At 40.6% G+C, this 20859-nt stretch overlaps 1 protein-coding gene across 1 annotated transcript in view; it reads right to left on the reverse strand.

Moving 5' to 3' along the window:
* Positions 1-5576: 5576 nt before the first annotated feature.
* The window catches only part of znrf1 (zinc and ring finger 1), a 257590-nt gene continuing 242307 nt past the window's right edge, over positions 5577-20859 (reverse strand). The window contains exon 6 of the mRNA XM_060838197.1: positions 5577-12004. The gene's annotated coding sequence lies outside the window, so the exon portion shown is untranslated. The remainder of the gene's footprint in view (positions 12005-20859) is intronic.

Raw genomic sequence — 20859 nt, forward strand, 5'->3', positions numbered from 1 at the left:
GCCCAAAACGCCTCAAATGTTATCTCAGCTGCTGTAATACTAGTTGAAAATGCGTTGCTGGTTAAAGCACAGCAGGTCAGGCAGCATCCAAGGAATAGGAAATTCGACGTTTCGGGCATAAGCCCTTCATCAGGAATGAGGAGAGGGTGGCAGGCAGGTTAAGATAAAAGGTAGGGAGGAGGGACTTGGGGGAGGGGCGATGGAGATGTGATAGGTGGAAGGAGGTCAAGGTGAGGGTGATAGGCCGGAGTGGGGTGGGGGCGGAGAGGTTAGGAAGAAGATTGCAGGTTAGGAGGGCGGTGCTGAGTTGAGGGAACCGACTGAGACAAGGTGGGGGGGGAGGGGAAATGAGGAAACTGGAGAAATCCGAGTTCATCCCTTGTGGTTGGAGGGTTCCAAGGCGGAAGATGAGGCGTTCTTCCTCCAACCGTCGTGCTGTTATGTTTTGCCGGTGGAGGAGTCCAAGGACCTGCATGTCCTCAGTGGAGTGGGAGGGAGAGTTAAAGTGTTGAGCCACGGGGAGGTTAGGTTGGGTTGGTTGGTACGGGCGTCCCAGAGGTGTTCTCTGAAGCGTTCCGCAAGTAAGCGGCCCATCTCCCCAATGTAGAGGAGGCCACATCGGGTGCAGCGGATGCAATAGATGATGTGTGTGGAGGTACAGGTGAACTTGTGGCGGATATGGAAGGATCCCTTGGGGCCTTGGAGGGATGTGAGGGAGGAGGTGTGGGCTCAAGTTTTACATTTCCTGCGGTTGCAGGGGAAGGTGCCGGGAGTGGAGGTTGGGTTGGTGGGGTGTGTGGACCTGACGAGGGAGTCACGAAGGGAGTGGTCTTTGCGGAACGCTGATAGGGGAGGGGAGGGAAATATATCCCTGGTGGTGGGGTCCGTTTGGAGGTGGCGGAAATGACGGCGGATGATACGCTGTATACGGAGGTTGGTGGGGTGGTAGGTGAGAACCAGTGGGGTTCTGTCTTGGTGGCGGTTGGAGGGGCGGGGCTCAAGGGCGGAGGAGCGGGAAGTGGAGGAGATGCGGTGGAGGGCATCGTCGACCACGTTTGGGGGGAATCTGCGGTCCTTGAAGAAGGAGGCCATCTGGGCTGTGCAGTGTTGGAACTGGTCCTCCTGGGAGCAGATGCGGCAGAGACGAAGGAATTGGGAATATGGGATGGAGTTAACAATGCCCCACCTCCACCTCTTTTACCATCTTCTCTGTTCTTACTGAAACATGTAAATCCCGGAATCTGTAACAGCCATTCCTGTCCCTCATCTAGCCACATCTCTGAAATGGCCACAACATCGAAATCCCAGGTACCAACCTATGCTGCAGGTTCACCCACCTTATTCTGGATGCTCCTGGCATTGAAGTATATACATTTCACACCAACATCCCGATTGTTGGTGCCCTCTCACTACTTTGTAAGTCTATCCCTGACCTCACTATCCTCAACCTTCTGTACACTGGAACTACAATTCAGGTTCCCATTACCCTGCTGAATTAGTGTGAACCCACTAGAAGAGCATTAGCAAATTCACCCCCCAGGATATTGGTATCCCTCTGGTTCAGGTGAAGACCATCCAGTTTGTAGAGGTCCCACCTTTCCCAGAAAGAGCTCCAATTATCGAAGAATCCAAAACCCTCCCTCCTGCACCATCCCTGCAGCTACGTGTTCAGCTCCGCCCTCTCTCTGTTCCTCACTGCATTAGCATGTGGCATGGCCAAAAAACCAGAGGTAACAACTCTGTTTGTTCTATCACGGAGCTTCCATCCTAACTCCCTGAACTTCTGCCTTAAATCCCCACCTTTCTTCCTACCTATGTCGTTGGTGCCCGAGAACTCTGTGGGAAGCTAGAGAAGCGATTGCTGGGCCTCTTGCGGAGATATTTGTATCATCGATACTCACAGGTGAGGTGCCAGAAGACTGGAGATTGGCTAACGTGGTGCTACTGTTTAGGATGGGCGGTAAAGCCAAGTCAGGGAACTATAGACTGGTGAGCCTGACCTCGGTGGTGGGCAAGTTGGAGGGAATCCTAAGGGACAGGATGTACATGTATTTGGAAAGGCAAGGACCGATTAGGGATAGTCAACATGGCTTTGTGCATGGAATATCATGTCTCACAAAATTGATGAGTTTTTTGAAAAAGTAACAAAGAGAATTGATGAGGACAGAGTAGTAGATGTGCCCTATATGGATTTTGGTAAAGGTGTTAGACAAGATTCCCCATGGGAGACTGATTAGCAAGATTAGATCTCATGGAATACAGGGATAACTAGCCATTTGGATACAGAACTGGCTCAAAGATCAAAGAGAGAGAGTGGTGGTGGAGGGTTATTTTTCAGACTGGAGGCCTGTGACCAGTGGGGTGCCACAAGGATCAGTGCTGGGTCCTCTACTTTTTATCATTTACATAAATGATTTGGATGTGAGCATAAGAGGTACAGTTAGTAAGTTTGCAGATGACACCAGAATTGGAGGTGTAGTGGACAGCGAAGAAGGTTACCTCCGATTACAACAGGATCTTGATCAGATGGGCCAATGGGCTGAGAAGTGGCAGATGGAGTTTAATTCAGATAGATGTGAGGTGCTGCATTTTGGGAAAGCAAATCTTAGCAGGACTTATACACTTAATGGTAAAGTCCTAGGGAGTGTGGCTAAACAAAGAGACCTTGGAGTGCAAGTTCATAGCTTGGAGTCGCAGGTAGATAGGATAGTGAAGAAGGTGTTTGGTATGCTTTCCTTTATTGGTCAGAGTATTGAGTACAGGAGTTGGGAGGTCATGTTGCGGCTGTACAGGGCATTGGTTAGGCCACTATTGGAATATTGTGTGCAATTTTGGTCTCCTTCCTATCAGAAAGTTGTTGTGAACCTTGAAAGGGTTCAGAAAAGATTTACAAGGATGTTGCCAGAGTTGGAGGATTTGAACTACAGGGAGAGGCTGAACAGGCTGGGGCTGGTTTCCCTGGAGCATAGGAGACTGAGGGGTGACCTTATAGAGGTTTACAAAATTGTGAGGGGCCTGGATAGGATAAAGAGACAAAGTCTTTTCCCTGGGGTCGGGGAGTCCAGAACTAGAGGGCATAGGTTTAGGGTGAGAGGGGAAAGATATAAAAGAGACCTAAGGGGCAACCTTTTCATGCAGTGTGGTGCATGTATAGAATGAACTGCCAGAGGAAGTGGTGGAGGTTGGTACAATTGCAACATTTAAGAGGCATTTGGATGGGTGTATGAATAGAAAGGGTTTGGAGGGATATGGGCCGGATGCTGGCAGGTGGGACTAGATTGGGTTGGGATATCTGGTTGGCATGGATGGGTTGGACCGAAGGGTTTGTTTCCATGCTCTACATCTCTATGACTTGGGGCTGCTCCCCATCTCCCTCAAGGATCCCAAAAACACAATCGGAGATATCACGAACCCTGGCACCTGGGAGGTCTGATTGGCCTACTTGAGGTTTTGGCTACTTAATTAAACCTCACCACTCATCCAATGGAGTCCTTGTTAAAACCTTTCTGATGGCTAGGAATGTCAGAATTTTTAATTGTCACTTTCAGCAAAATTCTAACCAACAAAATAAGATTTGTACAATTTTAACAAAGATTTTTATCCATTAACAGACTTCATTCCTGATCTAAAATCCCTTCTTTGAGCAGCAAATATGATCCTATATAAGGTATTTTTGAGTATTATAGGACACAGAATTTGTGCAGTAGTCATAAGGGATTATGTAGCAGCCAGCCATTTATTTGAAAAAACTTTAAATTATGACCTCAGCATTTACTATGATGACATTTTCATGTTGGAGAAGTGGAATGGGGTTCATATTGGTACATGGAAGAGTTTGGACTTTGCACCTGGGGTGTTTTCTTTTCTTTAAACAAGATTTTAGCTTGAGAACTTGCCTGACATCACCCTGTTGTGCAGAGAATGTTGTCACAGAGGCTACACCCTGGGAATTGTATTGCTGGGGTAGAGATTGTGAAGAGGTAGGGGTGAGGGCTGGTGGGAGGGTTGGTATATAGTGTCTTGAAGGGATGGGGGTAATTTGGAGCGGGGACAGTTTATAGACTGATCAGGGTCAGTGACAAAGGTTTAAAGTTTGGCTTGGTAACTGTGGACAGGATAACTAGAGAGGTCGGAAGCAAGCATTCTGTGCCTCTGGCCCGTCAGTGGTGCTGGAAGGGCATTTATCACATCTGCACAATCCTGTCCAGTTACTGAGCTTCCTGAAGTCTCGTAATCCCAGGTGGCCAGGGGACAGGAGACAAAATCTGAAAGAGACAGCCACACAAAATATTTAAATGACCAACACCTCTCTGGGAAAGGGTTGCTTGTCCACCAACACTATCCTGCTAGAAATGGAAAGGTTGAGTATTCATTTTATTACATCCCTTCCATTCTTGGCATTTACAACTTTCCTCATTGTCTGAGCACAGTCTGTCAAATAGAATTACTTTAGTTAAGAGCTTATTTGTTTTCTATCAGCTTTGAAAAGACCGAGAAAGGTTAACCTTCTGTTGGTCTAATTTCTTTCCATGTCAATATAATCTCTTACAATCTAACATTCATAGTAAGACAGCTTTATGCAGTTCCTTTTTATAAATTTGCACTTTAGCAGCTACCCTTGAGGATTATAATAATCAAATGAGAAACAATTAAAATGAATAAAATTCTGACTTTATCAGGGGATAGAAATCAACACTCCAGCTAATTGTAATCTCCCCTCAATTAAAGGGAGTTTGCTCCTTCTCCTCACCCCACTCCAACTATTCACAGAATATGGGCACCACTAGCAATGCCAATATTTACTGACCATCCAATTGCCATTGAGTTACACTTTTTTATGCCTGAGCTCTACTCTGAAATGTATCATTCGACTTCAGTAACTGTCTGCCAGCATTTTGAAATTAGTACGCACTGTACACTAAACTGCAGCTTCTAGATCCCCTGATTTTGTATTTAAATATTTTATACAGATCAGAACTTGACATGGGGAGAAAAAAGAAGGCAGATTTAAAACAAACAATTACAAGCATTCTCAATTTATGCATGCAAACAGAGGTCAGCGCTCAAAATTTGAATGTTACTTTTGGCACATATTAACTGGTAATTGGAGCCTTAAATGTCATTCTGAAGTGAACCAACTGAAATAACTAAATCAAGCACTTTCATGTAGACACTGGATGGTGCCAATTATTAGGACTGAGTTGTGCCAATTATTTCAGTGGACCAGGCCATTCTTCAGTCAGTCAGTTTCATTTAAGATTCCATAACCACCATCAATTCATCCAATTTTCATCTCCATAGATTTGAACTCTGGCTAGAGATTAAATTATCATGTTTAACTCCCTGTCTCCATGTTATAAGTCTTTATGATCTCAAATTCAGGTAATCAAACCTGCAGATATTCCAGAAGTCAGGAAATATTACATCAAAGTGTGAATCACACACATCACCCCGATGCAGGGTTTCATAACAGGCAGGCATACTGCTCCATCTGATGGAACCTTATGTACATCACCCCAATGACAGGAATGAAACTAAAACTTAAAACATAAATTGGACATAGGATTGTGGGAATGTTGTGTAGATTTTATTTTTCATAATTTTGAAATACATACTATACATCAACATACAGGATAGTCTGTTTAAAATGAGCTTTGTATCTTTTTGGTGTTAATCTCAGATCAACGTCTACTCAGTAAATTTAATATAAAAAGCATAATGTGCCTGTAAACATTTAACATTTTTCAAGAAACTGCATTACAAACAAATTCCATCTGTTCTCATTGGAACCTGGTGAAAGCCTGCCTACAGTGCATAGTGTAAAACACACTAGGACAGTTGAAAGATTATCCCCTTTTATTCAAGTCTACAAAAAATTGACTTGTAAATTACTGACTTACATTGATGATACAGTATTCCATCTTCTAAAAGTCTGATTTTGCTTAGCTGTGCTGTTTTTCTTTTCAAACACTGCTTTAGTTCAAGGATCCATGCCATAGTTTAATTATACATTAGACTGAAACACGCTAGGATTTACATTATAATCAAATGCAGACAATCACTCTGGGTCAATTCCTCCAACCTCCCTTTTTTTAATATGGCAATATGAAAACAATTCATTACATAAGGCAACATCCCAGTCACAGAAATATTGAACAGAGAAAGTAGAATACACAGCATTTGTACTTCATGTTGCAGTTCTGCCAGATAAAGATCATCAGACACACTTTCTCTTGTCCTTCCTCTACCTCTCCTATATATGTTTCTAACCAAGTAATTAGTTTCCCAACTGTGCTATCACAATGGACAATTTAGATTTTACCTAACGAGCTTGCATAAATAACAATCAGCCTTCTGAATGCTTTTTTAAATAAAACTGTTTGGACAACATGCTTTCATTTTCTCGACTTTGCACAGTTAATGAACACTAAGTACATTTTATTTGGAAGGTGGAGTGGGCAAAAGAATAGAGGCAGAGGTTGTATACAGCAGCATAATTTCACTACTAGATTGTGACAATTAATTAAAATATGAAAACAACAGAACAAAAAGAAATTACAAGCTGCAAAAAAAATTAAAACTTCTAATTAAGATAAAAGCTAATAGTAAAACTGTTACTATTAACACTGAGAGCAAGATTATCTGAGAGGAATCTGGACCCAAAAAGACGATGTATCTGGTACTCAATTAGACACTGAGGTAATGGGAGATTTATCAAACAAATATATCATAATCAATTTTAGAATACAGGAAGAGATATAAAATACAAGTGATAGCTGAAGGATAAATCAAAGGGAGAAGCTTATTGGATCCAATACAACTATTTTTTTTAAAAATGGTAATGGAGGCATTAATGGGAATTAGGAAAGATAAATCTCTAGGGTTTGATGGTTCCTACCCAAGTGTTAAAATAATTGGTGAGAGAATTCAGAAGCGTTAGTCATAATCTTTCAAATTTCTTATTTCACTGATTGTTGGCTATATTGTGAATTCACTAACTTCAATCCATTATTTAAGTGGGAGACAGAAACCAGGTAAATTCTAGCCTGTTAGTTTGATGTCAGTTTTAGGGAAGTTACTAAGATCTGTCACCAGGAACACAATAACTAAGCAATTAAACAAAAATGAGCTGATCAGAAAGTTAAAAATGGTTTTATTAAGCACAGGTTATATCTGACTAATTCAGTAGAAGTTATGAAAATGTCACTAATAAGGGGGATCTAGTGATATTATCCACTGCCCTCAATAAGTCTTTTTGATAAGACTCCATAAACCAAATAGCAAAATGTGAGTAGACAGAATTTGAAGTAGACTTTTAATCTGTGCTTAAAATTGATTTGAAGATAGAAAACTAGAAGTAAAATAAAGGTTAGACACTCAGAGGGAATGCCACAAAGTGATGATGTTCACACAGTCACTCTCTCCATAACAATAAGTTTAGGGTCTGGAATTTGTTCTGGAACTTCACACTTTCTCAATAAATATTAATGACTTGGGTGAAGGAATAGAGTGGCATAACAAGTTTGTCGATAAAAATGTCAAGGTAGAAGGGATGATGGAGTCATGCAGATTGGAGTAGGAAGTTAAAAAGAGATTTTTGTCTAATTCATTGCATAGTTAAAAATGTGGCCAATGGCAGATAAGTCTGGAATCATTCACTTTGGGCCGAAGAAACAAATTCTTATGTTTCAAATTCAACTGTTATCAAGTACTCAAATCATTGAAAGTTAATAGATTGAATTTTGTTTCTATCAAAAGGACTGAAAAAGTTGCCCTCATCTCAAGGGAGTTGAAGTATAAAGCAGAAGAATACTTTTCAGCTGTATACAGCCTTGGTCAGACCCCACCTGAAACACTGCATTCATTCACTGTTTGGGCATCCCATTCCACCCGAAGAATTGAATGGCCCTACAGGTGCTGCAACATGAATTCCCCAGAATGATATCAAAAGGTTTATAGAGTCAAATTATGATTGTGTAAACTCAGCTTGTATTTCCAAAAGCAGAGATGCCGGGACCAAAAGAGACTGAAATCCCACCACAACACAAATTGAAGGATGTAGAGTTGGGGTGCAGATTAACCACAATCTAACTGAACAGAGGAAAAGGTTCAAGGGTCTGAATCATCTACTACTCTTTCTATCTTCCAGGTGATTCAATGTTTAAAAAAAAACTATGAATCAGAATGGAAAGTTTAAAATAATTGATATCTTTTTAAAATCACACTCAGGGCAATGGATACAAGTCATGGGCAATGGTTGTGATGTTCTGCTGCTAAAACAGGGCAGTACAGAACAGAGATTATTCCTTGACATCATCGTCTTGTAAGCTCAGTGGACATATTGCAAAATCACTAAGAGGAAATTACATCTGAAAGGTAATAAAAATGTGTCAACATGAATATGAATACTAACATGGTTAGTAATCAGGTTCTTATTGCCCTACAGATCGACCATTAGAACATTACTACTCAAACTAACAGATGAGGTGTCAGAGAATTCTTCTGCAACACCAATAAGCAAGTCATTATGGGGAAAATGAATTAGTATTGTAAGTTATTTTTTGGGTAATTATTTCAGCAACAGTACATTTTAATTATTCAAGTGGAGATTCTCCTTTCCCAATTTAGCTGTTCTTTCTTCTCATGCCATGCTCCATTCATCACGCCAGGCTGACAAAGTAGTCAGCTGTGCCCAGGTATCTTGACTAAAGCAGCTGCTTAACTGAGGGAGACCATGTGGCCTGCAGTGGCTCACCTGCCAAGCGTCACTTCCTGTCGGAGGGGAAATGATCAATTCCTGCTCCAATGAAAATAACCGAGGTCAGTCACATGAGAGAAAGCAGGTGCTAAGCAACATCCTGCCAAACAGCACTTGGTAACTACCCTGTCTGATAGCAATTTTAGTCAAACAAAATTTTAAAAAGAACAGGCAAAAGTGTGATATCATGCAGTTTTGGGATAATTTCCTTTTTGGCCCAAAGAATTAATCATCACACTAAAATCCCCAAATTCTTAATTAGGGTTTTGGCTTTGGTTTTCCATAGCAAAATGTTAACATTAAAATGTTCTCAGATGTGGATAAAGCATGAGTATTTTCAACATTTTCTTTTCATTCCCATTTTTTAAAAATGCATTAAGTTTTAAGTGAGAATATTGATGATACTGTAGATCTGCTTTTATAATTATGATTTTTACTGATTTGGGTTGTCTATTATAGAACCAGTAGGTGATATCTGTGTTTGACACAAGCAGTCAAATACTGCAAACAGCTGCAACTAGGTTCACATTGGATTGTGCCACAAACCACAGATGTATTGCTGAGAAGAGAAGACAGTTAAATGTTTGCCACAGGTCAGCTGTTCAACTACAGAGCAGAAAGTGGACACTGTTTTATGAAGAAAAGGATTCGAGAGAGTCAATTTAATTTAAATTTAGATGCTTAGCTCCATTTTTATCTTTATACACACAAGGAAGGGAAAGTCCTTTTTCTTTGAAATAACTAACTTTATATGAAAGATTTGAGGTGAAAATAGAGTGGGGACAAACCACATTAAAAGCACTGTTAATTTCCTCATTCATCAAAGCTACCAAGAAACAGGCTGGAAAATAGTCAGCTCAATGAGAGCACCAAAAATGGTTTCAACTCAAGGCACTAGGACAGGGTAAATTAGAATAAGTACAAATTACAACAGAGGCATTCAAAATTAAATAAGCTTAATTTTTGATTTTTTTTTACAATGTTCACCTTGAAAAATAGGACAGATCACCTCGGTGAGAATCTGTATCAGAATAAAGCAGTGCAAGAGCATCCAAGAAACTAAAAAAAGTACACAGAAAACAAAAAGTGCATTGCTTTAAGTCATTATGAATGTGCTGTGTATCGTGCAACACCTTTAAAACAAAGTTTGTTTGAAAAAAAGTAAATTCTTGCTTCACTGACACTCGGTACCTGAAGTTTGAAATCCATCACAGATTACAAGGACCTCATCATTGTGACCTCTTTTGATAAGTCATTTAAAGAAACAGAGCACACAGTGAAACCATTACAAAAGTAGAAGGGAAATGTAAAGGTGATGCTAGAATAAAACGCGTAATAAAAACAGCAGCAACACAATCCTGCTACGTATTTCAGTTTCTGTATACACGGGAAAACCCCTAACCCACCACATTGAAACATTAATTTCACAATGACTGTACACAGTTCCAAGAAGTGCTAGGCCTACTCACATTGCTGGGAAAAGCACAATTTTCCTGCAGTAATATATCTTACACTCAAATTCGATACCCGTCATGCAGTAACTTGTAGTACCCAAAACTGCTAACAGCATGGTTTCAAATATATTTTGTTGACCACTAGTGCAATTTGTCTTGATTCTGAAATCCGCTCACAAACACCATTTTTACTATAAATGCTGGTGTGCGAGGTCCTCATTTTCCTTCTAATGACTCATTTTCCAGTCATATCCTCCCATTCCTTGTAAAGTGGCATCTCCGGTCTCTTTCTTTTCTGTCTGTTCATCAACTATAAAACACTAGTTTTTGTTTTGGGGAACGAAAATTACTATTGAATTTACCAGTAAATGCTATGGCAGGGAATTAACTACCTGATACCCAGACTGCTTGTGCCTAGCAAACTCAGGGTTTCTCCCAATGTTTGCAGGGATCTGTGTATTAGCTCTGCTTGAGAGCTCTGGATGACCAGATAGAGCAGAGCATATCAACCCTAGCTTACGTTACTTCTACCAACTTGCAGTCACTGTAAACACATTACTGAACGGCAGCAACAGTCCATAGCTCTCGGGCTAACATTGCAAAGCCCTTTATGCTATAAACCAACCTTCCATTGTAAATGCAGTCCCTAAAGAAAGTGGAAAACTACCCACATCTGGGTCACGTGCAGGTCATTGCATTTCCTGAGACTTACTAAAAGCCTACGTCACCAAAGTAGTAAAAAAAACTTTACATCATGCTGTAACTTTTCATTTGTGAAGAGATTTCTGTGAAAATAAAATTAGAAAAGGGAAATCTTAACTCCATTTCTGTTTATCTAGCACAAATTAATGTAAATGCTCATTCAATAGTTTATTGAACATCGTGATGGTACACCATATCAAAACACCTTGACAAACAAAAGGGCGTATCTTCCTCCAGCTGTCATACATAGACCAGCCTGAATTTTCAGGCTACATAACAAGCTGAAGTAAAATTGATACCTTTAACAGCAGGACAGATTCACTAGTCTCTAGAGGAAACTGCAGCCATAAAAAATCCACTAGGGCCTTGAGAGAAGGGCAAAAAAGAGATTTGAACCATCTCTTTAGGATGCCTGTGTCATTTTGTAGCACTGAGCTGAGGAGCTCAAGAAGACAGGATTCCAGGTTTAAACGTTAGTGCAGAGAGCGCTTCTGGCTGAAAATTGTCGACAAGGAACAGATCCTTTCAATAGAGGATTTAAATTTTTGGCAACATCTGTCACAAAGTGGGATGGAAAAAAGCCAGGAGAGTGCTCGTGTCTGTACACACATCAGCAAGAACACGCTGGCTACACTGGACACTGTGTAAACACATCATGGACACAACTACAAGCCCACGGACACTCAATGCTTTACATTCTGGCATTTTCAGAACTTGGTCAACACATGTGAAATTCCACTCTCCTTTGCTTTTATAACCTGCAGTGGTTGCCACCTTGAAGTCACATCCCAGAGACAAGTCTTTTGCACAGCACTCTCAAATCCAAAAAGCAATCATGCTCTGCTTGGCAAGTCCTTTTCTTCCCCTTTATTTCTGTACAGTCTTTTCAAAAAGAATCAGTCATTCCGTTATTCTGGGGCTGATGTGATCAATCTACCAGCTGGCGATCTACTCATGGCTTCCTTCTTTATTCAAATTTCATCTGGTTCTTTTTGTTTCTCTTGTTCAGAACTGATTGCTGGAATTTCAGTTCAAGTGTATCAGATTCTTAACCTCCATGTAAGGGTTTATCCAAAGTGAGCAGAGTGCCCTGCAAGAAAGAAACAAAGTCAGTGTCTGCAACTTACTACTCAAATTATGATCCACACAAGTCGAATAAATATATCTCGCTCACAGATATATTACTTTTTGTTTTCTCTGAAGTAGCTAATTTCCTTTATCAAGTTATAATTTATCTGTCTTTGCTTAAATTAAAAGTGAGTCTATTAGAACAGGGTGCTGAAGGCACAATGACACACAAGATCGTCACATCTTTCATCAATACACTGGCCCAGATGTTTCTCCAATTTCTAAAATAATGACATAGATAGTAAATGTTGACATTTAGTTTCCTAATCCCAATGTAGATAGTGTACTCTTCATTTTGATGCTCCTGGTGGATAACACTCTAGTGGAAATAACACAAATCAAAGGGTTGAATCCAATGACCAAAGGCAAAAAGCTTTGTGATGAAATGCTGTTGCTCAGTCACCAATTCCTTTACTGAGCTGTCACCAGATATTAGTTAAATAGACTAAAAATTTAGCTTGTTGTTTCCAACATTTACAGAATTAGCAAAATATCCGTACATCATGATGGTGCAGGTCAGCTGAAGTTTGATCACATAGGATTCAGGGAGAACTTGCCAATTGGATACATAATTGTCTTAATAGCAAGAGACAGAGGAGTGATGGAGTGTTGTTTTTCAGACTGGAGGTGTGTGACCAGCCAGGGATTGGTACTGGATCCACTTATGTTTGTCATTTATATAAGTGATTTAAATGAGAATATTGAAGCATAGTTAGTAGATTTGCAGATGATATCAAAATTGGTGGTATACTGGACTGTGAAGAATTTGTCTAAGTTACAAAGTGATCTTGATCAATTGCTTCAATGGGCTGAGGAGTGGCAGATGGAGTTTAATTTGGATAAATGGGAGGCATTGCATTTGGATAAAAACAAACAAGGGCAGAACTTATACAATTCAAACTAGGGCCTTGGTTAGTGTTGTAGAACATGGAGACCTAGATATTCAGGTACATAATTCTGTGAAGTTTACATCAAATTTAGATAAGCTCCAAGAAGGCATTTAGCACATCTGCCTTCATTGCTCAGAGCTTGGAGTATTGGAATTGGAATGTCATGTTGAGGTTGTACAGGATATTGGAGAGTTCTATTCTGGAGTACTGTGTCCAGTTCTGGTTGCCCTGTTATAGGAGAGATATTGTTAAGCTGGACAGGGTTTAGAAAAGATTTACCAGGTTATTCTGGGAATGGAGGATTTGAGTGATAAGGAGAGGTTAAATAGGCTGGGATTCTTTACTGGAATGTAGGAGGTTGAGGGGTGATCTAATAGAGATTTATAAAATCACGAGGGGTATAGGTAAGGTGAATAGCAGGTGGGGGATTTCAAGACAAGAGGGCATATTTTTAAGGTGAGAGGAGAAAGGTTTTAAAAATGGGTGATTTTATTTATACAGAGCGTGCTTCATGTGTAGATTGAACTTTCAGAGGAAGTGGTGGATGCAGGTACAATTACAACGTTTAAAAGACATTTGGATAAATACATGAATAGGAAAGGTTTGGTGGAATATGGGCCAAACACAGACAGGTAGGACTAGTTTCGTTTGGGATTATGGTTGGTGTGGAATGGTTGGACTTTTAGAGTCAGAGATGTACAGCATGGAAACAGACCCTTCGGTCCAACCCGTCCATACCGACCAGATGTCCCAACCCAATCTAGTCCCACCTGCCAGCCCATATCCCTCCAAACCCTTCCTATTCATATACCCATCCAAATGCCTCTTAAATGTTGCAATTGTACCAGCCTCCACCACTTCCTCTGACAGCTCATTCCATACACGTACCACCCTCTGTGTGAAAAAGTTGCCCCTTAGTTCTCTTTTATATCTTTGCCCTCTCACCCTAAACCTATGCCCTCTAGTTCTGGACTCCCTGACTCCAGGGAAAATACCTTGTCTATTTATCCTATCCATGCCTCTCAATTTTGTAAACCTCTATAAGGTCACCCCTCAGCCTCTGACGCTCCAGGGAAAACAGCCCCAGCCTGTTCAGCCTCTCCCTGTAGCTCAAATCCTCCAACCCTGGCAACATCCTTGTAAATCTTTTCTGAACCCTTTCAAGTTTCACAACATCTTTCTGATAGGAAGGAGTGCAGAATTGCATGCAGTATTCCAACAGTGGTCTAACCAATGTCCTGTACAGCCGCAACATGACCGCCCACTCCTATATTCAATACACTGACCAGAAATACTCTGAAAGAAACATATCATTTAAAACTGTAACTTGGAAAACAACAAGTTCTAAAAAGTCCTTTCAAACTGTAAATCACAGCAGACACTCAGTTAAACTAGGCTAATTCAAAGATCACTGAACTGTGTTACCTCAGCATCAATCATAAAGGGAGGCATCTAGAATTTAATTAACCCAGGTCTTTCTTTAAAAATGACAATTCAAAACTTCTGTGAAAACAGAGAAAAGAATTTCAATATAAGTATCACTTTGCCTGGTGGAACAATGACTTGTTTGCAACTAACACAACAGCCATTATGTGAGGTCGTGATAATGACAGGTTGTGAAAGCTATTTTGTGCAGAAGGCTTTGGAAGGGTTCTTGGCCAAAGGAAGCACATGGGGGAAGACTTTTAGAAATCAACTGCTGTTATGGCAGAAGAATCTAGGTAGTCTCCAAGCATAGAGTCATAGAGATGTACAGCATAGAAACAGACCCTTCGGTCCAACCCGTCCATGCTGACCAGATATCCCAACCCAATCTAGTCCCACCTGCCAGCACCCAGCCCATATTCCTCCAAACCCTTCCTATTCATATACCCATCCAAATGCCTCTTAAATGTCGTAATTGTACCAGCCTCCACCACATCCTCTGGCAGCTCATTCCATACACGTACCACCCTCTGCGTGAAAAAGTTGCCCCTTAGGTCTCTTTTATATCTTTGCCCTCTCACCCTAAACCTATGCCCTCTAGTTCTGGACTCCCTGACCCCAGGGAAAAGACTTTGCCTATTTATCCTATCCATGTCCCTCACAATTTTGTAAACCTCTATAAGGTCACCCCTCAGCACAGTGGCACAGTGGTTAGCACTGCTGCCTCACAGCACCAGAGACCTGGGTTCAATTCCCGCCTCAGGTGACTGACTGTGCGGAGTTTGCACGTTCTCCCCGTGTCTGCGTGGGTTTCCTCCGGGTGCTCCGGTTTCCTCCCACAGTCACAAAGATGTGCAGGTCAGGTGAATTAGCCATGCTAAATTGCCCGTAGTGTTAGGTAAGGGGCATGGGTATGGGTGGGTTGCGCTTCGGCGGGTCGGTGTGGACTTGTTGGGCCGAAGGGCCTGTTTCCACACTGTAAGTAATCTAATCTAATCAGCCTCTGACGCTTCAGGGAAAACAGCCCCAGCCTGTTCAGCCTCTCTCTGTAGCTCAGATCCAACCTTGGCAACATCCTTGTAAATCTTTTCTGAACACTTTCAAGTTTCACAACATCTTTCCAATAAGAAGATCAGCAGAACAACTGACGAATGAGAAAATGTCTTTCTATCCCAAATCTTGCTTAGTCCATCTACACAGTCATCTAACTATTTGACTTCAGAAGCTACCATACCTTCTGCAACTTCTACTTTTAACGACTTTAGTTTGGAAGGTCTATAATGATTTTAGAGACTGACAGTTTTTATTTTTACAAGTACATTTATCCTGGGACAAAACTGCTCCTTTAACATCATTATGCAGTCCTTGGCTTCTTTTTTCCCAGACGGGTCATAAATGTCACAGACACCGAAAAGTCTGGAGCTTGAAAGTGTTTGGGCTAATTTGATAATAGCGAGCAGATACTGCATCAGACAGAAGGCTTTCAAGTTTTTAAAAACACTTGTACAATAAAAGTGGAGTGGCCAGTTCTCCCAGCTCAGCTTTTCTCTGATTTGGTATTTTGTTTTTGAAGCAGTAGTGTGGAAGAGCTGCTGCTGCTGCTGCTGCTGGACCCCCCCCCAAAACTTCTAGCGAACTTGTGTTTGATTTTACCTTTTGTGCCAAGGGGTATTTATAGAGATTGCTGCGAGTATTTGGAACAGCATCATTAGGTTGGGGTGACCTATAGGGCTTTTGGATAGTTAAGTTCTTCGGTTTTCTGTTTCTGTTGCTTGCATTTCATCCAGTAATCTTGTAACTAAATTCTGTTTTGTTTAAAACTAAGTGGTTTAACCAACTGATTCTCTCCTGGAATATCCAGTTAACAACTGCTTAAAACAACACACAAAGTTAGGTTCTGGGCTACCTTCTTGAAATGTTGTGAGGAGTCTGGCCTGGTCCATAACAACCCTTACCTACTTTTGACCTTTGCATGTATATTTTTAGCTACTACCCTGACTATGTTTACTTGTACAACAACAACAGTAGTTCTGCAATTTAGGACTAAAGTTTTGTTGCTGATCATTTTTAAATTGAAACATTTGAGAACCCCAAGGGGCTATACATAACCATAAACAAACTGTTAGTTCACAGACCATTCTGAGAACAACCTTGTGAGGTTGTGGTACTGGAATTACAGCTAGCTTGAAAAAATAACTTTTTTTAATCATCACTAGTAATACTGGTACCAGCACAGCCTTTGAACTCTGTTGCAGAACTGTTTATTTCCAAAACAAAATGTAAGGTGGACAAAGATAAATACTTACAAAATTATTACAATTGGAATGGCAAAGTAGGAAAAGGATTCTCTGTCATAGAATCATAAAGATGTATAGCACAGAAACAGACCCTTCGATTCGACTCGTCCATGCTGACCAGATTTCCAAAATTAATCTAGTCCCATTGGCCAGCACTTGGCCAAATTTCCTCTGAACCGTTCCTATTCATATACCCATCCAGATGCTTTTTAAATGTTGTAATTGTACCAGCTTCCACCACTTCCTCTGGCAGCTCATTCCATACACAAATTATTCTCAGCGTGAAAAAGTTTCCCCTTAGGTCCATTTTACATCTTTCTTTCTCATCTTAAACCTATGCCCTTTAGTTCTGGACTCCCCCAGCCCAGGGAAAAGACCTTGCCTATTTAGCCCATCAATGCCCCTCATGATTTTATAAATCTCTGTCAGGTCACCCCTCAGCCTCTAATGCTCCAGGGAAAACAGCTCCAGCCCATTCAGCCTGTCCCTATCGCTCAAACCCTCCAATCCTTGTAAATGTTTTCTAAACCCTTTCAAGTTTCACAACATTCTTCAAAAAGAAGGAAGACTAGAATTTCAAACAAAATTCCAAAAGTGGTCTAACCAATTAAGTGTACAGTCGCAACCTGACCTCCCAACCCCCATACTGAATTCTCTGGCCAACAAAGGTAAGTATACCAAACGTCTTCTTCACTCTCCCGTGACTCCAGTTTCATGGAACTATGAACCTGTTCTCTTGTATCCATGGATTGCAAGTAATTCCTCACAATATAATATTTCATATGATTTGACTGCAAATATTCTTTGGGATGCAATTTAAAGCATCCTGTTTCCAACTTCTGAAATTATTTTGTTGGAAAGTAGTTAGCTCTTTACATGTTCTATCATAATCTTTTTGTTGAGCAATAGATGATGTGTGTGGAGGTGCATCCGCTGCACCCGATGTGGCCTCCTCTATATTGGGGAGACGGGCCGCCTACTTGCGGAACGCTTCAGGGAACACCTCTGGGTCGCCCGGACCAACCAACCCAACCACCCCGTGGCTCAACACTTTAACTCTCCCTCCCACTCCACCAAGGACATGCAGGTCCTTGGACTCCTCCATCGGCAGAACATAACAACACGACGGTTGGAGGAAGAGCGCCTCATCTTCCGCCTGGGAACCCTCCAACCACAAGGGATGAACTCAGATTTCTCCAGTTTCCTCATTTCCCCTTCCCCCACCTTGTCTCAGTCGATTCCTTCGAACTCAGCACCACCCTCCTAACCTGCAATTTTCTTCCTGACCTCTCCGCCCCCACTCTACTCCGGCCGATCACCCTCACCTTGACCTCCTTCCACCTATCACATCTCCATCGCCCCTCCCCCCTACCTTTTATCTTAGCCTGCTGGACACACTTTCCTCATTCCTGATGAAGGGCTTTTGCCCGAAACGTCGAATTTCCTGTTCCTTGGATGCTGCCTGACCTGCTGCGCTTTAACCAGCAACACATTTTCAGCTCTGATCTCCAGCTTCTGCAGACCTCACTTTTTACTACAATAAAATTTGATAATGTGCTTGACTAATTGCAAATTAAATATGGGTAATTAATAACTACTTACCAATTACTTGACAGAAAATATTTATTTAGTAAAAAATAGCACGAGTGCTGCAATGTTTCTTATTGTTGAATTGTTTCAGCAAGTACACAGGGAAAACATATTCAGCATCTTATATTTGTACACTGCCCTTAGAATAATGTCTCTTTACAGACAGCATGACAGGTACTGAACAGAAAATGAAGGGAATAACATGAGAGAAGACAAATTAGAGAAAGGAAAATCAAGAAGGTTTCTGTAAAAGAAATGCTGATGAAAACTTTCAGACAGAATTGCAGTGAGCAGGGATATTGTGGCAGAAAGGGAGGCCTCATGTAGGAACAGATCAAGTGGGAAGCAACAGACAACTGAGACCCAGGGAAAGGAAAGTATGGTTGAGCATTAAGTTTAGCAGATAGTATAATTTGTAGAGGAGTTGTGAATGGGAATAGGAGCTTATTATGAAAACAAGTTAAAAGCTGTAAGGAATCACAACAATATCTTGTTAAAAGATTTGTTACTATATAGGAAAGTACAGAATGAGGCTCAGTAATTTCCTTTAGTCAACTTTCCCAAAGTTATCAGCATTCAAGTAATCAGAAATGCATACAAGGAATGCTGTGTGTTTCTTTATAAGTGAGAGTTCATCCTTTTAAATTATGGTTTTTAGTCTTTTTTCAGTACAACGATAGCAGAATAGGTCACTGATCTACCACTGTGTGGACAAGGCTGAGAGTGAACATTCCAATATTTGTGCACCCCTTACTTGCAAGGCTTGGTGCCACCTGAAGATGGCAGTATTTAAATTCAAAATTGAGTTACGTGGAAGAGGCTATATTGAAACCATGAGAGAGCCTGCACTTTAAGCAGCACATTCAACTGCTGGGTTTTAGCATAGGATAGTTGAATATTTTTTCCAACAAGCTAAGAATGGAAATAACAATGGTGGAAAGTCCTTTCAGGATGGCTAAAGAAGACAAAGGAGAAATAAATAGAAATATAAAGACAATAAAAAAAGTTTGACTTAAGATATTCTTAAATGTGTTAAGTAGTGGAGTTCTGTAATCACTCATGCTTTTAAATCATTCAATATTTGTTTCCTATTTGCATCTAGATGGATCTCTTTGTGAACTGCAAAGTGTCACAGGATCATAGATTTGCAGAAGACAGCTATTCAGCCCATTGTGTACGCACTGGCTCTGTGCATTTTAAACTTGGTGCAAGTTTCTTGCCTTTTCCCTGTAAAACTGTCAATTGTTTCTTTTTCAGTAATTATCTAATGCCTTCTTGAATGCCTCAACTGAACCTGTCTCCACCACACTTCCAGAAGTGTATTCCCTGCACTAACTATTTGCTGTGTGAAAAAGTTCTCTTGAATGTTGCATTGGCTTTTTTTTTTGCAAAACACTTAAGTCCGTGCGCCCTGTGGTTCACAATCCTCTTGTGAACGAGAATAGTTTTTCCCGATCTACTCTGTCCAACCACCTACTGATTTTGGAAACCTCTACTGAATCTTAATTTAGTCTTCTCCTTTCCAATCAAAACAGCCCCAACTTCTACAATCTATCCTTATTATCGAAGTATCTCATTCCTGGAAACATTCTTGTAAGCTCCTTCTGTCCTCTACCCAATGCGTTCACATTCTTCCTAAAGTGTGGCACCTCAAACCGTACAATACTCCAGCTAAAGCCTAACCAGTGACCTATACAAGTTGACATTTTCTCCCTGGTTTTGTACTCTATACCCTTATTAAAGGACGTTCGAAACATTATATGGTTTATTAATTGTTTCTTTACCTGTCCTGCACCTTTAATTACTTATGCAAATATACACCAGCGTCGCCCTATTCCAGCACACTCTTTGGAATAGTACCTTTTACTTTGTACTCTGCTTTTTAATGCAAGGGAATAAAATTTGATAACGTTTTTGTATCAAATTCTACCACTGCATACTTCTGTGTATTGAACTTCAACTGCCACCTGACCACACACTCCTCCAATGTCCTTTTGAAGTATACTGGATTTATACCAAGAATAGACTGTTGGTGAATATATTCTAAATTGTTCAAATTGTAGCTAATTCACGAGTGTTCATAATTTACAAGACAGAAAATATTATTTTGTAATACGTTCACCAATTTTCCCTCTAAGTTGTGTAATTAACAGGTTCCTGCACAGATTGCACACAGGTTGGTCTTTTGCAGTCACTGTGCACACAGCAATATAACAACTATTTAAAGGCTCACACATCTGAATGAATTGGTCACACACACACTTTTGCCCTCATTATTCCATACAGTTCATACTGACATTAGTATAATCTGTGCAAGGAATTAACAATTCCAAGTAATTTTTAAAAAAGCAGCCAGTAAATACTAACATCACTGATTGCTGTACATTGAAGTTTCAGATGTCACAGCAAACATTAACAACATTTGATGCTTCACTACAATTTGTTTTATCAGTGTTAAACTGATGTACACGTAAACTGATATTCATGAGACATAACTAATTTCTCTGACATGCAAAGTGGAAATTGATATTTAAGGCATGATTATTCATCAAATGAGCGCAAAGTAAAAAACCACTTTGGGGGAATTCAAGATGGTTGTGACCCAGTCGGTCTGC

Source organism: Hemiscyllium ocellatum, chromosome 17 (assembly GCF_020745735.1).
Source record: "Hemiscyllium ocellatum isolate sHemOce1 chromosome 17, sHemOce1.pat.X.cur, whole genome shotgun sequence".
Classification (NCBI taxonomy): domain Eukaryota; kingdom Metazoa; phylum Chordata; class Chondrichthyes; order Orectolobiformes; family Hemiscylliidae; genus Hemiscyllium; species Hemiscyllium ocellatum.